Below are 17774 nucleotides of genomic sequence, written 5' to 3' on the forward strand. Positions count from 1 at the left end.
ATTCCAGCCTGATCACATTCTTTCCTCTTTTTTTAAAATTTTTTTCTTTTTTCAACCAACTTCTTATCAATTTCTTTTTTAGAACCTTTTTAAATTTTCCATCCGTTCATCATGTTTACCCTTATTTTTGTATATATGCAATTTTTTCTTCCTTTAAAAGTTGGGGAGGCAGTTTCTTCTGGACCAAATGGACCAAAATACACCCAAAATTAAAAAATAAAAATAAAAAATCAAGTGTTTGAGGCACCTGGATGGTTCAGTCAATAAGCGTCTGCCTTCAGCTCAGGTCATGAGCCCAGAGTCGTGGGATTGAGTCCCATATTAGGCTCCCTGTTCCAGGGGAAGTCTGCTTCTCCCTCTCCTGCTCCCTCTGCTTGTGTTGTGTTCTCTCTCTTGATGTCTCTCGCTCTTTGTCAAGTAAATAAATAAAATCTTAAAAAAAGAAAAAAAAAATCAAGTGTGTGGCTCTGTTCTATTCACCAGTCTAATATATGGCTGTGTGTGTGTATCTATCTATCTATCTATCTATAAATTTTTTTTCTCCTTCTCTTCTTTTTTCTCCCCCCAGTTTTTGGTCTCTCCTGATTTGGTTAGCATACATTTTTCTGAGGTCATTGCTAGTCTTTTAGTATTTTGTTCTCTCATTCATCTATTTTTATCTGGATAAAATGACGAGGCAGAAAAACTATCTCAAAAAGAAAAAAAGAACAAGAGGCAGTACTGATGGCTAAGACCTAATCAATATGGACATGACTAAGATGTCAGAACTAGAATTCAGAATGACGATTATCAAGGTGCTAGCTGGGCTTGAAAAAAGTATGGAAGATACTAGAGGTTCCCTTTCTGGAGAAATAAAATCCCTTTCTGGAGAAATAAAAGAACTAAAATCTAACCAAGATGAAATAAAAAAAGCTATTACTGAGGTACAATTAAAAATGGAGGCTGGTACTGCTAGGACAAATGAGGCAGAAGAGAGAATCAGTGATCTAGAAGACCAAATGATGGAGAATAAAGAAGCTGAGAAAAAGAGAGATAAACCACTGCTGGACCACAAGGGGAGAATTTGAGAGATAAGTGATACCATAAGATGGAACAATATTAGGATAATTGGGATCCAGGAGAAGAAGAAAGAGAGAGAGGGGCAGAAGGTATATTGGAGTAAATAATAGCAGAGAACTTCCCTAACTTGGTGAAGGGAATAAGCATCAAAATCCAGGAGGAACAGAGAACCCCCCCTCAAATTCCATAAAAATAGGTCTATAACCCATCATCTAATAATAAAACTTACAAGTCTCAGTTACAAAGAGAAAATCCTGAAAGCAGCTCTGCACAAGAGATCTGTAACATACAACAGTAGAAATATTAGATCGGGAGCAGACCTAGCCACGGAGTCTTGGCAGGCCAGAAAGGACTGGCATGATATATTCAGAGCACTAAATGAGAAAAATATGCAGTCAAGAATACTATACCAGCTATGCTGTCATTGAAAATAGAAGGAGAGATAAAAAGCTTCCAGGACAAATAAAAACTAATAGTAAATAATAAATAGTGAAACTAATAAATAGTGAAAGGGGTCCTCTAAGCTGAGAGAGTCTAAAAGTAATAGACCAGGAAGGAACAGAGACAATATACAGTAGCAGTCACCTTACAGGCAATACAATGGCACTAAATTCATATCTTTCAGTAGTTACCCTGAATGCAAATGGGCTAAATGCCCCAATCAAAAGACAGAGGGTATCAGAATGGATTAAAAAAAACAAGACCTATCGATATGCTGTCTACAAGAAACTCATTTAGACCCAAAAACACCTCCAGATTTAAAGTGAGAGGGTGGAAAACCATTTACCATGCTAATGGACATCAAAAGAAAGCTGGGGTGGCAATCCTTATATCAGATAAATTAGATTTTCAGCCAAAGACTATAATAAGAGATGAGGAAGGACACTATATCATACTTAAAGGGTCTGTCCAACAAGAAGATCTAACAATTTTAAATATCTATGCCCCTAACATGGGATCAGCCAATTATATAAACCAATTAATAACAAAATCAAGAAACACATCAACAATAATACAATAAGGGGTGCCTGGGTGGCTCAGTGGGTTAAAGCCACGCCTTCAGCTCAGGTCATGATCCCAGGGTCCTGGGATGGAGCCCCTCATCAAGGCAAGGAAGCAGGAAGCCTGCTTCCCCTCCTCTCCCTGCCTACCTCTCTGCCTACTTGTGATCTCTGTCTGTCAAATAAATAAATAAATAAAATCTTTAAAAAAAAACCAATAATACAACAATAGTAGGGGACTTTAACACCCCCCTCACTGAAATGGACAGATCTTCTAAAGCAAAAGATCAACAAGGAAATAAAGGCTTTAAATGACACACTGGACCAGACGGACATCACAGGTATATTCAGAACATTCCACCCCAAAGCAACAGAAAACACATTCTTTGCTAGTGCACATGGGACATTCTCCAGAAAAGATCACATCCTGAGTCATAAATCAGGTCTCAAACAGTACCAAAAGATTGGGATCATTCCCTGCATATTTTCAGACCACAGTGCTTTGAAAGTAGAACTCTATCTACCACAAGAGGAAAGTTGGAAAAAACTCAAATACATGGAGGATAAAGAGCATCCTACTAAAGAATAAATGGGTCACCCAGGAAATTAAAGAAGTAAAAAAAAACTCATGGAAACAAATGAAAATGAAAACACAACTGTTCAAAATCTTCGTGACACAGCAAAGACAGTCCTGAAAGTATATAGCAATATAAGCCTTTCTCAAGAAACAAGAAAGGTGGGGCGCCTGGGTGGCTCAGTGGTTTAAAGCCTCTGCCTTCGGCTCAGGTCATGATCCCAGCCAGGGTCCTGGGATCAAGCCCCACATCGGGCTCTCTGCTCTGTGGGGAGCCTGCTTCCTCCTCTCTCTTTGCCTGCCTCTCCACCTGCTTGTAATCTCTGTCTGTTGAATAAATAAATAAAATCTTAAAAAAAAAAAAAAAAAAAGGAAAGAAAAAGAAACAAAGTTCTCAAATACACAACCTTACCCTGCACTTAAAGGAGCTGGAGAAAGAACAACAAAGAAAACCTAAACCCAGCAGGAAAAGAGAAATTATAAAGATCAGAGCAGATCAGAGCATAAAATAGAAACCAAAAGAAAGTACCCCTGGGGCTAATAATACATTATATGTTAATAAAAAATAAAAAATTAAAAAAAAAAAAAAGAAACCAAAAGAACAGTAGAACAAATCAATGAAAGTGGGAGCATGTTCTTTGAAAGAATTAATAAGATTGATAAACCCCTGGCCAAACTTATCAAAAAGAGAGAAAGGACCCAAATTAATAAAATCATCAATGAAAGAGGAGAGATCACAACCAATACCAAAGAAATACAAACAATTATAAGAACATATTATGAGCAACTATACACCAGCAAATTTGATAATCTGGAGGAAATGCATGCATTCCTAGAAACATGTAAACTACCAAAACTGAACCAGGAAGAAATAGAAAACCTGAACAGACCCACAGCCAGTAAGGAGATTGAAGCAGTCATCAAAAATCTCCCAACAAACAAGAGCCCAGGGCCAGACAACTTCCCAGGGGGAATTCCCTTTTTTTTTTTTTTTTTAAGATTTTATTTATTTATTTGACACAGAAAGAAGGAACACAAGCAGGGGGAGTGCCAGAGGGAGAAGCAGGCTTCCCACTGAGCAGGGAGCCTGATGCGGGGCTTGATCCCAGAACTCTGGGATCATGACCTGAGCTCAAGGCAGACGCTTAGCAACTGAGCCATCCAGGTGGCCGCCCCCCCAGGGGGAATTCTACCAAACTTTTTTTTTTTTTTTTTTTAAGATTTTATTTATTTATTTGAGAGAATGAGAGAGAGAGAGAGAGAGAGCATGAGAGGAGAGAGAGTCAGGGGAGAAGCAGACTCCCCACTGAGCAGGGAGCTTGATGTGGGACCCAATCCTGGGACTCCAGGATCATGACCCAAGCCAAAAGCAGTCACTTAACCAACTGAGCCATCCAGGAGCCCTCTACCAAACATTTAAGGAAGAATTAATACTGATCCTCCTGAAACTATTCTAAAAACATAGAAATGGAAGGGAAACTTCCAAACTCATTTTATGAGGCCACCATACCTTGATCCCCAAACCAGACAAAGTCCCCATCAAAAAGGAGAACCACAGACCAATATCCTTGGTGAACACAGATGTAAAAATTTTCACCAAAATACTAGCCAATAGGATCCAACAGTACATTAAAAGGATCATTCACCCCAACCAAGTGAGATTTATTCCTGGGCCAAAGGGTTGGTTCAACAACCACAAATCAATCAATGTGATACATACATTAATAAAAGAAAGAACAAGAACCATATGATACTCTCAATAGATGCTGAAAAAGCATTTGACAAAGTACAGCAAACTTTTTTGATCAAAACTCTTCATAGTGTAGAGCCATCTATGAAAAACCCACAGTGACTATCATTCTCAATGGAGAAAAACTGAGGGATTTTCCCTCAAGGTCAGAAACTCGGCAGGGCTGTCCACTATAACCACTGCTATTCACCATAGTACCAGGAGTCCTAGCCTCAGCAGTCAGACAACAAAAAGAAATAAAAGGCATCCAAATTGGCAAAAAAGAAGTCAAACGTTGCAGGTGATATGATACTTTATGTGGAAAACTCAAAAGACTCCACTCCAAAAATGCTAGAATTCATACAGGAATTCAGTAGTGTCAGGATATAAAATCAATGCACAGAGATCAGTAGCATTTCTATACACCAACAGCAAGCAGAAGAAAGAGAAATTGAGGAGTCGATCCCATTTACAATTGCACCCCAAAACCATAAGATACCTAGGAATAAACCTAACCAAAGAGGCAAAGAATCTGTACTCAGAAAACTATGAAGTATTCATGAAAGAAATTGAGGAAGACACAAGAAATGGAAACATGTCCCATGCTCATGGATTGGAAGAATAAATATTGTGAAAATGTCTATGCTACCTAAAGCAATCCACACATATAATACAACCCATATCAAAATACCATCAATTTTTTTCAAAGAAATGGAACAAATAATCCTAAAATTTATATGGAACAAGAAAAGACCCCAAATAACCAGAGAAATGTTGAAAAAGGAAACCAAGGTAGGCGGCATCACAATTCCAGACTTCAAGCTCTATTACAAAGCTGTACTCATCAGGACAGGATGGTACTGGCACAAAAACAGACACATAGATCAGTGGAACAGAATAGAGAGCCCAGAAATGGACCCTCAACTCTATGGCCAACTAATCTTCAACAAAGCAGGAAACAATGTCCAATGGAAAAAAGACAGTCTCTTCAACAAATGGTGTTGAGAAAATTGGACAGCCACATGCAGAAGAATGAAGCTGGACCATTTCCTTACACCACACACAAAAATAGACTCTAAATGGATGAAAGACCTGCATTTGAGACAGGAATCCATCAAAATCCTTGAGGAGAACACAGGCAGAACCTCTTTGACCTCAGCTTCAGCAACTTCTTCCTAGAAACATTGCCAAAGGCAAGAGAAGCAAGAGCAAAAATGAACTATTGGGACTTCATCAAGATAAAAAGGTTTTGGGGTGCCTGGGTGGCTTAGTCATTAAGTATCTGCTTTCTGTTCAGGTCATGATCCCAGGGTCCTGGGATGGAGCCGTGCATTGGTCTCACTGCTCAGCAGGAGTCTTCTTCTCCCTCTCCCATTCCCCCTGCTTGTGTTCTCTCTCTTGCTGTCTTTCTCTCTCTCTGTCAAATAAATAAAATCTTAATATATACATATATATATATATATATATATATATATATATATATATATATAGCTTTTGCACAGTAAAGGAAGTCAACAAAACCAAAAGACAATGGCCAGAATGGGAGAAGATATTTGCAAATAACATAACAGATTAAGGGGCTAGTATCAAAAGTCTATAAAGAATTTATCAAAATCAATACCCAAAGAACAAATAATCCAATCAAGAAATGGGCAGAAGACATGAACAGACATTTCTTCAAGAAGACATCCAAATGGCTAACAGACACATGAAAAAGTGCTCAACATCCCTTGGCATCAGGGAAATACAAATCAAAACCACAGTGAGACACCACCTCACTCTAGACAGAATGGCTAAAATTAGCAAGTCAGGAAATGACAGACATTGGTGAGGATGTAGAGAAAGGGGAACCCTCCTACCCTGTTGGGGGGAATGCAACCTGGTGCAGCCACAATGGAAAACAGTAAGGAGGCTCCTCAAAAAGCTGAAAATAGAGCTACCCTACAATCCAGCAATCGCACTACTGGGTATTTACCATAAAGTTAGTTCGGATATGTGATCCAAAGAGACACGTGCACCCTTATGTTTATAGCAGCAATGTCCACAATAGCCAAACTACGGAAAGAGCCTAGATGTCCATCAATAGATGAATGGATAAAGATGTGGTATATATAATGAAATACTATGCAGCCATTAAAAAACCCCCAAATCTTGCCATTTGCAGCGATGTGGTTGGAACTAGAGAGTATTATGTTAAGCAGAATAAGTCAATTAGAGAAAGATAATTATCAACTAATCTCTCAGGTATGAGGAATTTGAGAGGCAGGGCAGAGGCTTGTGGGAAGAAAGGAGGGAAAATTGAAACAAGATGGTACCGGGGAGGGAGTCAAACCATAAGAGACTCTCAATCTCAGGAAACAAACTGAGGGTTGCAGTTTGAGGGGAAGGAGGGATAGGGTGGCTGGGTTATGGACATTGGGGAGGGTATGTGCTATGATGAGTGCTGTGAATTGTGTAAGACTGATGATTCACACACCTGTACCCCTGAAGCAAATAATACATTATATGTTAATTTAAAAAAAAAAAAGGCAGTCCTGAAAGGTTAATAATACCTATTAGGCTGGTGACAATCAACCACAGAATGGATGGGAGGGAAGGAGTGAGGTCTAGGATAGGTCACAGCTGTGATAGTAGTACATTCTCAAGTTAGAGATAACTAGAGGGAAGGAGGTAACCATCTGTGGGGGCAGAGGGGAGAGAAGTCCTGGTGACTCTGAGATTTCAAGGATGTGAACAGAGGATGGTTCCTTGTAGGTGCCCCCACCCCCAAAGCTGGAGGCGGCTTCCCAATCTAAAGCCACCCACCCACTGGGCATTCCTGGCCTGCAGGCCCGCTTGGGAGTAGGCTTTCCCTTCCCAGGTCCTCCCTGCCCCCTCTGCAGAAAGCCTGAGACATTCCTCATTTCTCCAGCTTCTTGTTTCTCTAATTTTATGATTGTATGAAAATAAGGTTCCCAAATTGCCTTTAATTAGCTTTAATAAGACAGCCTTTTTGCTAATTAAAATGATTATTAAGAAACCATTTATTGAGAATGAACACAGTTGTTAGAACCTAGGAGAATTCTGAACCCTTAATAATAATAACAGCAACCATCACCAGCCCTGGGGGCCACCAGTTCACCTGCCCCACTCCTGCATTCAAATGGGGTGGCACTCTGGCTCAGGGCCCAAGATTTCAGCCCTCTCGGTCTCCAGGTGTCTCCAGGACCAAATGCTGCCTGCATTGCTAGGACTGTTCATTTCCCCAGCACTGGAGTTCTCACTGCAGAATATGCAGCGGGGACATAATCACTGGGGTTTACCTGTCAAAGCCCCTGGCATACAGACAGAGGCCTGCGAAACCTCCATACTGACTTCATCGCCCTGGGGCTGGGCCTCCCAGACTCTGAGAAAAGTGGGTGGTGGGCCCGGGTGGCCTCAGAGGTTCCTACACCTCTTGGAGCCTGGTGATGCGGGAGCGTGGGACTGGCAGAGCCGTGCGGCTCAGTGCGTTCTCCTCTCTTCCCTCTCCGACAGGGCTGTACAGGCAGCCAGTGCAAGGGACTCCTGTGGCGAAACGCATGAGAATCATCGGAAACACCGTGGCTCCCGCAAGGAAGAAGCGGGGCGCAGGATAGCAAGGTGAGACCCAGGCGCTGGGCCCGAAGCGTGTAGATGTAGCTCCCCGGCCCCCCGCCCCCGGCCCCGGCCCCCGGCCCCCGGCCCCCCGCCCCCCGCCCCCGGCCCCCCGACCCCCGACCCCCCGCCCCCGGCCCCCCGACCCCCGACCCCCGACCCCTGGCCCCCGGCCCCCGGCCCCCGCTGCACAGTTGCCAACAGCTCCTGGGTGACAGAGAAGGGCTTGTGCTGTCCTCTTTTCGCGAAGGCAGCCTGGGAGCCAAAGTCTGGAGGAGGCTGGACCGTGTCTGGAAGCAACACCCGGGGCAGAGGAGGGGAGAAGGACAACTCGGATCGAATGTGGTGCAGAAATTCGGGCTGGAGGAGAGGCCCCGGGCATTTTGGGGACGTCCTCTGGGCTGTGTCTGCCTTCCTGGGGGGCCGTGGGTCCAGCTGTGCCCTGTCCCCGCTCTTCCCCACTGTTCTCCCAGGGTCCTTTGAGGGACTTGGTCGGCAGTGTATTAAGAATATATTTAAATATTACAGCGGAAAGAATGTGGGCTTTGAGTCCCACAGCCCTGGGTTCAAGGTTGCCGCGTTACTAGCTTTGTGACCTTTTGTGACTCTTTACCGAGCCTTAGTTTCTTCCCAAGGATTGACTGGAAGGACTGTGTGCAGCAAGGACGCTGAGAGGGCCCAGTCGGAAACTTGGGACAGAAGCGCTAGGGTCGGAGGGCTGTGCACTCACTCGTGCAGGCAGAGAAGCTTCAGGACCCTAACCCAAGGCTCCGCGGGCCCCTCCCTGAGGCTCCTCCCTGCACCAAGGGCTCTCGGGCAGCCGGGTCAGCGCCGGAAGGCGCAACCGAGATCTCTGTAGGGGTCCAATCACCCTCGAGTCGCCGGGGTGGGGCCGGGGCTTGGGTGCTGCGTCAAAGCTCCCCAGGGGTTCTTCGGTGCAGCCAGAGTTGAGAACCAGCTTCCCTGAAGGAATAAACAAAGAGGCCTTGGCGGGGAGGGAGAGGATGGAGCAGGTGGGTCCCCTCCCGTCTGCAGGTGGCCCCTTCGCACCACACTCATGCCCCGCGGACCCAGCCACATGCCGGCCCATGTACACACGCACGCTCAGAGGGACCCACGCTTATCCATACACACACACACACACACACACGCCCATTCACACCGTCACGTACACTCACACCCACACCGCCCGTCTTCTCCGGGAGAGCCTCGCGGCTGGGACCTCCCGGCTGGGATGGACACCCGCGATGGGGTCCGGCCCTGGCTCTCCCAGGGTCTAGGGCCCGGCAGCCCCGGGCGCTCTGCTGCCGGTGACAGCGCGGCTCCTCCGAGCTCCGGGCGCTCCGCAGAGCCCCCGCCGGGCCGCGCTGCGCTTGCTTCGGCTCTTTGTTATGTTAATTCCCCTTCCCAGCTGGTGCCAGCTGCCTGCACAATGAGCGCCGGAAGCCCTAGCCAGCCAGGGAGTGGGGGCGGGGTGGGGGGTGGGAGCTCCGCGCCCTGCACCCGGGATCCTGGCCTGGCCCAGCCTGGTGAGGTGGTGAGTGGCCCAATAAGCATCCTTCCCTGCATCCTCCCCTCCCCCACGCTTGCAGGGCCGCGCCCCTCGGGACCTGTAGGGCATCCACTGATTCATTCCAGCCGCCCCGGCTGCCCGCCCTCCAGGTGCCAGGGCTTGATGAAAAGTAAAAGGCTCCTCCGCGGCTCGAGAGCAGTGCGGATGAAAGGGAAGCAGCCGCCTCCCAGACCACACAGCTAATCCTCCCATAAACCTCGAGCAAATAAGGGGAGAGGAAGAACAGGCCCGCTACAGATGTGGAGTAGCAGCCTCCGGGGATCCCCAAATTAAAACTCGTGCAGGGGAAGCACTTGGACCACCACCAAATGACACTAATTGGGTTATGGGACCATAATCTTGGCTCTTATGAAAAAAAAAAAAAAAAAAAAAACCAACAGCAGTTATAGTCACAGCTGCAAGGACTGTCTTCATAAAAAGAAGGGGGAAAGTCCGCTATTTTATTACTCATAAATATGAGAGAGAGGAGGGTTCGCGGATCTCCTGCCTGCGTAGGGCAGGCGGGCTGGTTGCTTGAAGGAGAGGATAACTTTGTGCCAGGAGGAGCAGCGCTGTGGCTGGCTGGCTCGGTGATGTGTGGAGCTAATGGGCTAATGTAGGGGGGAGCATTCTGGAAGGAGGGGGAGGGGGCTGTACTGAGACACCGCGGGGGAGCATGGCCTATCTGGAGGAATGTATTTCAGACAATAGGTTAGCAGCCATATGCAGAAAATCATTCTGGACAGGAAAACTAAGAGATGTATTCTTTTAAGAGACATCCAGAAGCAGTTTCTCAGTTTCACTGGGAGCAGGGGGGAGTGGGAGTGTTGGGGAGGCATCATGGGGAAGGAAATGATGGGATGACAGGTGTAAAAAATGCAGGTGAAAATCTTCAGAGAGAACTGTTGGTTGTTAGAATCACAAATGTTAGGGCCAGAAGAGACCAATCTTAGATGCCATCTGAGTCCAGCCTCATCATTTGACAGATGGAATATTAAGACCCAGAGATGTTAAGGGACTTGTCATGGGCAGACTGCTAGCGGGTGGTAGGAATGGGCAAGAGACTGTCTCCTAACTCCTACTCTCGTGTTCACAACATTAACTTGGTAATAATTTTGTTTTTAAGAAACAGCAGTCGTTTGACCTGAAATCAATACAATAGACTGCAGGGAAATAAAAAGTTAGAAATTTTTTAAATGAGTCATTATAAATCTTTTTATGATCCGTAATGAGGATGAGAGTTGGAACTCAATCAGTTCTTACAGATTCCATCCCAGAGTTCTTCCTAGCATGTGTCCACTTATTCATCCATTACAACACCCAGGAGGACTGATGGCCCCAGGATTCCTTTGTGGGTCCTTTTGGTGCAGGGACCAATACTATTTCCAGACAGAGAGATGCCCCCACACCCCATCCCTCATTGCCCCTCTACACTAAGTCATCTTGGCTAAAACCAGCTGAGTTAAGGCTGGACTGGTTGAGAATTCGAATCAGTAATCCTTCCTCATTGGTATACTACTCACAGGAAAATAAAAGTATCTTCTCCAGGGGCGCCTGGGTGGCTCAGTGGTTAAATCCTCTGCCTTAGGCTCAGGTCATGATCCCAGGGTCCTGGGATGGTGGGCTTTCTGCTCTGCAGGGAGCCTGCCTCCTCCTCCTCTCTCTCTCTCTCTGCCTGCCTCTCTGCCTACTTGTGATCTGTCAAATAAATAAAAATCTTTAAAAAAAAAGTATCTCCTCCAGCTGCTGGGTGCCCAAACACAGAGAGGACAAGGATCAGGAGATGGCCAGCCGAGATCTCCCTGGGCAGATAGCAGTGTCCCCACTTCCTAGTGCCTCTCTCAGCTGAAATGGCAACTACTGGTACCATTCATGAGATCCTAGAGGCTGCTGGGGTAGGAGGAGAACCTGTTGCAGAGAAGTCTTGGAAGGGCCATGGCATAACATTGCATTTTCTTTCATTATATTTGGGTGCCTGTTTCTCATTCTCAAACCATATGGTTCAGTTTGATTCTCATTTCAGACCTACTAGTCAGCAAGCATCACTAGAAGTGTACCTCACCTTATAGAAAAATACAAGTTCTTGAAAAGTTAGGGGGGGATGGAAATGTCATTTGTTAAAGGGAATCCTATTTTGAAGCCGTTGGTTGGGCTTTGAGTTTAAAGGGGTAGGGATAATCACTCCCTAGCTGATCTGCTTTTTATTATTTTTTAAAAAATACTTTAGGAGCATCCAGGTGGCTCAGTGGGTTAAGCCTTTGCCTTTGGCTCAGGTCATGATCTCGGGGTCCTGGGATCAAGTCCCGCATCGGGCTCCCTGCTTAGCAGGGAGTCTGCTCCCCGCCCCCACCCCGCCTGCCTCTCTGCCTACTTGTGATCTCTCTCCATCAAATAAATAAATAAAATCTTTAAAAACAAATTAATAAATATCTTATTTATTTGACAGAGGATCACAAGTAGGCAGAGAGAGAAACAGGCTCCCCACTGAGCAGAGATCTTGATGGGTGGCTGGATCCCAGGACCCTGGGATCATCACCTGAGCCAGAGGCAGATACCTAACTGACTTAGCCACCATGTGCCTCAGTTAATCTTTTGAAAACTTAGATCTTGTAGGTGAAAACCGTGTCTTAGTTATTTTATGATAAGCCATGTCCTCAAAGTTACAGTTAACCAGGAAATAATTCTTTGGTCTCCATTACCAAATGTAGGAACACTAGAAATCATTTTGGGTCTAAGTTATCCATATTCAATACTGTATTTTTCTCTGAGTAAAAACTAAATCTAAGAGAATAATACCATAATTGAATAAGCTTGAACTTTGACAAATCCTAGGATGAGTCAGAAGTTAATGGTTTTTCATCTTTTCATTTATAAGGTTTATACCTCTTATTCCCTTCAGATAGAGAGATCTGAGATCTGACTGAGAGAGATCCTCAGATCTTATCTATGAAACCAATTGTATTTATTAAAGATAATGCCTTCATTTTCTCAGTTTCTTTTTGATTTGTGCTGTGTTAACCCAGAGCTGGTTCAATTCCAAGCAACAGTCAAGAAATCTGCCATGGGTTAGCCTATGCAACTGCTTTCAGGAAATTTTATGATTTCCAGTAAACCTTTTGAAATGTTAAAAATATCTCAAGAACCCCAGTGACTACTTTCATAGCTGTCTGCGGGTCCTAGGTCTCCAGGCTTGACATCATCTCTGTATTTGTTTCAAGCTTGTTGTACAGAGCCCAAAAGGCTGAACGCTTTCCACAAAAAGGAGAATCAGGTGCTGTCAAAGTTATGCCTTCGGGGCATCCAGGGACATTCACGGAAATCTCATGGAGATTCACCGTGACTGCATATCCATCATGTGCATCCAGGCAAGGGCCAGTCACTCCCTGATATTAAAGTCTTTAAACCTGGCAAACTTGCCATGTGCGTACATTATGCCACCTCATTTTACAGACAAGGAAATCATGACACCAGGGAGTCAAGGGGCTGCAGGCCAAGGTCAAGACCGCACAGCTACAGTGGCAGAGTGGGATTTGTACCCAAGCAGTAAATTCCAAATCCCACTTTTAACCCTCTGCTCTATTGCAGCCTCACAAGAAACTTAAAATTGCTATGCAATTCAACTGGACAGGAGAGAAGTGCCTTGGACTAATAACTATACCTAGTAACTAAGATCATTTGATGGATGAATTGAAAAGCACACGGCATCTAAGGGCTTGGAAAACTAGGAGAAAAGCTCCCAGCTCCCAGAAAGACCAGACAACCCATTTCTCTCTTCTTGCAAAAACATAAAGGAAATCCTTTAGTCCCTGAAATTGTTTTCCTGTCTTCTTAAAGAAGTTATCTCCCAAAAAAGGTCATTCCTTTTTCATCTTTAGACTTTTCCTTAAAGAAAGTGAGTTCATTCTGCAATGCATGCGGGCAACTGTCTATCTCGGACTTCTGGCACTCTGCTCCACCACAGAGCAGCTCCCAACCTTTTGCTGAAATCCCATGCCTCATAGCCTGTCATTCTCCATCTTTGCTCTATCATGCACACAGGTGTTTTGTGAGTTTCGGGGAAGCCTGAGTGCTGGGCCAGGTGCACTGAGAAAGCTCGGCTTCTTGATTGCCAGGATACAGAGTTAGTTTATATCTGATTGTAGCTCATTGCACTCACCTCAGAAAACATCCGCAGGCATACTTAGGCTGGCATTGGCAGGGGAAAGGGGCGTCACATGCCTGATGTATGGATCCAGATGCTGCCATGGAATGACCTGGATGAAGGCAATCCCTGTTGAAAGCCACGCCAAGCTGGGCAGCACAGGTCGTGGGGCAGATTGGGTCTCTCCCAAATTTCACTATTTGTCCATTGTCTTGAGATCTTGACAGGAAGAGGGATCACAACTTACGTCCTTGCAAGTTTTCTATGTGTGTTCTATCCCCCAGATATGGCATTTTATAAGATTTTATAATTTTAAATCAAAGAAATGATTATAAAAATGGGGTTGAGAAACACGTGGGTACTTCATGAGCAACGAATGACTAATGCGTCTCCATACGTTCTATCAGTTTCCCCACGGTCAAAAGCAGGTGTTTCCAGGCTATGAATAAATAGTTTGCATTTTCAAAATTAACAAATTGGACCAACACCAAGGAAAAAAAACAACCACCGTAGAGAGCCCACCAGAGAATTGTTTACCAAAGAAGCTGAAGCTCATAGCAAGGGTTTGCAAACTCCACCAGGCAAGCTTGTGTAAATGCCCTTCGTGTAGTCACGGTTCTTCAGCCTGTCACAGATACTGGAGGGAAACGCAGAAACAGGAAATTACAGACTATTTTAAACAGCATGTTTTATTAAACTCACTTGCTGATGCACTTTATGGCAGGATGCGAGATTCAAGTGTTCATAACTTACATCTTTTCAAGTGCTTTTCCTGAGTGAATTCTCCCAGTTGAAATACGGCATGTACGCAGGGCTGGAAACAATCTCTAAAGTAGTAACTGTTTCACCCTGGGTCATGTAGCTCTCACAATCAATGGAAGTGATAGCCGTGTGCAGATCATCGACCTCGCTTACACACTGTAACTGTGTAGGGAAGCAACGGAGGCCTTGAGTAGTGACTTACAAGATCCTGAATGCATTTCAGGTTAAGCCGCAATCAAAGCACAGCGATCTTAACATGAATTACTAGAAACCGTACATTGTCTCTCATCACTGAAATACCGATGTCTTCCTCTCTTCGTGGGCAGTTCTGCATCTTGTTTAAACCATCATTGTTCAGGGCCTGCTGCACCCTCGTTTTGGAAACGGCCTAGCAAAATAGGTAGGGATAACCTTAACCATGAATGAAATAGCTTCAAATTTAAGGGGCTGTCATTAAAATAGATTTGAACAGCTAATTATTTTCAAAAACATTTTCTGCTCACGACTTGTTTGAGGAATAGAAAAGCCTAGCTATGCTACATGGGAATCCTTATATCCTTGTCTGATATTTATTGTTAAGTTGACAACTCTTAAGGCCCATGTCTGCTCCAAGTTTTTCTCAGCTCTTCTCTAGACACACCAAAAGGAAGTCATTAAGTGGAGCTGTAATACCAGTTCATGACTTCAGGGCTGGATAGCCCTGCTTTGATGGAGTTAACTACGATCTCTTAAAATAAAGGTTCATTCACTTGCTTCTGCCCTTATGAAACAAAATGTTCTGAATCTCTATTGTCTTAAAAGATCATGCTGAAGATGCCTTAATCTACTTAAGTCACTGGTAGTGAGATAGCCACTTCCACTGGCTTTGAGTTTTTCTACCATCCTCCTAAGTCCTGGCCGCTGAAATCCTGTCCTTGGGACCCCTTCAAAGTGAAGGACAGATTCATAGGATTTTAAGAGTTGGAGGCAAAGCACGTTGATATCTGTGCTCTTTTGAAGTGACTCTGCCAGACCGTCTTCTACAATCATCACTGTAAGAGAGGAAGGACCAGAGGCAAAGGTTAATGATTTGGTTAACGAGGTGCACCTAGATGCCTCAGGGAGTAGCAATTAAAGGCATTCTTGGGGGGAGCTGGGCCATTTTAAGTGAAGATTTCGCCTCATTTAACTTTTAAAAGTCTGGAATCTGCCCTATCAGGTTCTCCTTAAAGCAGAGCCCAGTCATGAGAAAGGGTGCTACTTCCAGTGGGTAGAGAGAGTCTGGGGGGCAGAGTGTCTTAGCTTTACCAGTCTCTTGAGACAGAACTCTAGAACCCAGTCAGTAAATTATTATCTATGCCTTGGGCACCTGGAAAGATTGAACTGAGTATCTTCTGAATAGAAATGGTGATACAGGCCCCTAAGAGGCCCTAATGCTCTCATACCAACCAAAGGAACATTCTTATTTGGATGGGTGTTTAGGGGTTTCAGGGAAGGGGTGGAGGCATGTCTTTTGGTATGCTAGAAATGTCTTAGGGACAAAAGCTTGATGACTAAAAATTACAAATTTTAATGCTGCTGAATTCAAAGGCCCCTAATCGTCCAGCAGAGAAGCTCCAGTGGGTTCTGCTGTAGATGCCTGAGCCTGCAGCTCAGGTGAGGGCTCTGGAAAATCATCAACTGTCACTTTACAGCTTTGACCATCAAGAGGAACATTATCTGATAATGTGGGGGAGGGGGGTTTTCTAAAGAGCAAAAGGGATGTCATTTCTTTCATATGTAAATCTCTTGGATTTATTACATTCATAGTAAGAACGTTACACGTGACAATTAAGCTCCCAACAAGCTTTCTCCCTTTATCAAATGAAATATTAGCCTCTACTAGCAACCTTAAAACAGAGTGGTATGGAATACCAGCAGTAATCTATTGCTATTTTGACTGCTGACATATGGGTCATCTTTTTGACAATTTGACATTCCATAAAGCGATCAGCCAGGATTCCTTCAGTATTTGTGTTACTATTTTTTTTTTGTCAGAAACTGCAAAAATGAAAAAATCTTTAGATTCTTAAAGATAAAACCTTCTTGATGACCAACCACATCATTTATTAACATTGGCCTCTTAATCCACAGAAATCTAACTCACAAACTAGGACCATTCTAAAACACCGGTCAGGTTGACCTCTTAAAAGAAGTCTTTCATTTTGAATACTCCCGTGTGGCCACTGCCCACTTGACATCTTGAGTTTTGTAAAGGAGAAAGAGCAACGGAAAACAGAGACATTGCCGATGATCATTAAAATAAGGAAATCTTAATGCATTTTGATCATTTTAATAAATATATATCAAGAAAACCTCACTTTATTACAACACATTCATATACAAGCATCTATCATCTACGTTTTCAACATCAAATGTTTATCAAATACTGAAAATAAAGGACAAAACGTTACTAGACTATTAGCCATAACACAAGAACATGTTTTAAAAATTGGTCCTTGTGGACATTGTCCAAATGATGATCCTACTCATACACTGTATGAATGAGACCTATATTTAATATTAATAGCAATAATAAAAAAGCTTTATCTTGGAGAAACTGGGAGGACTTACTTATTTCCTCCATTTGGCATTTGGTTCCTGTGAAGTACTGTTTAAGGAGGCCCAAGTCAATTAGCAATCTTGGAAACTGGAATACAGTTTAGCAGGAGGAGTTGGCTGGAGTAGGAGGATGGACGGTCAGAGGGGCACTCTGAACACTCTTGCAAATGTACAAATTAAAGAAATCATTGAGAAAACGGTGGCCCAAATACATGGTAGCTATTGCCAGCTGAGTCCCATTTCTCCAAAATAACTTTCCGAAAATTAAGTCTTTACATTCTTTAAGATAAAACCTTATTGATCACCACATCATTTATTAACATTGTGCTTCTTAATCAACAGCAAAAGTCATATATAAAAAACCACATGCTTTTATAATCTAAACGAGTGAAATGATGCAAAACAGATTAAAATATAATGCATGCCACCGGTTCATGAACTTCATTGGACAAGGAAACAAAACAAAACAAAACAACCCCAAACCCAAAAACCCAAACCCCAGCAACAGACCCGTTGCCATAGAAAAGCTCAAGCAGCTTAGTGCTGGTTTCTAACAGCTCTATTGTTTCCCCCATCCCTTTCTAAAAATGCCAAATCCAAAAGCAATTGGGCATCAAAAAACAAAGGAAGAATAGAGATGTTGAATTAAAAGTTAAACACAATAGTTTCGAAGTTAACGGTTTCCAAACAATATTGATCCACCCTGTGTATTTTTTTCCTGTTTGTTAAATCCCTGCTGTAACTCTGATTTATCCTTAATT

The sequence above is a fragment of the Lontra canadensis genome, unplaced genomic scaffold, assembly GCF_010015895.1.
Source record: "Lontra canadensis isolate GAN:19392208 unplaced genomic scaffold, GSC_riverotter_1.0 scaffold63, whole genome shotgun sequence".
Classification (NCBI taxonomy): Eukaryota; Metazoa; Chordata; class Mammalia; order Carnivora; family Mustelidae; genus Lontra; species Lontra canadensis.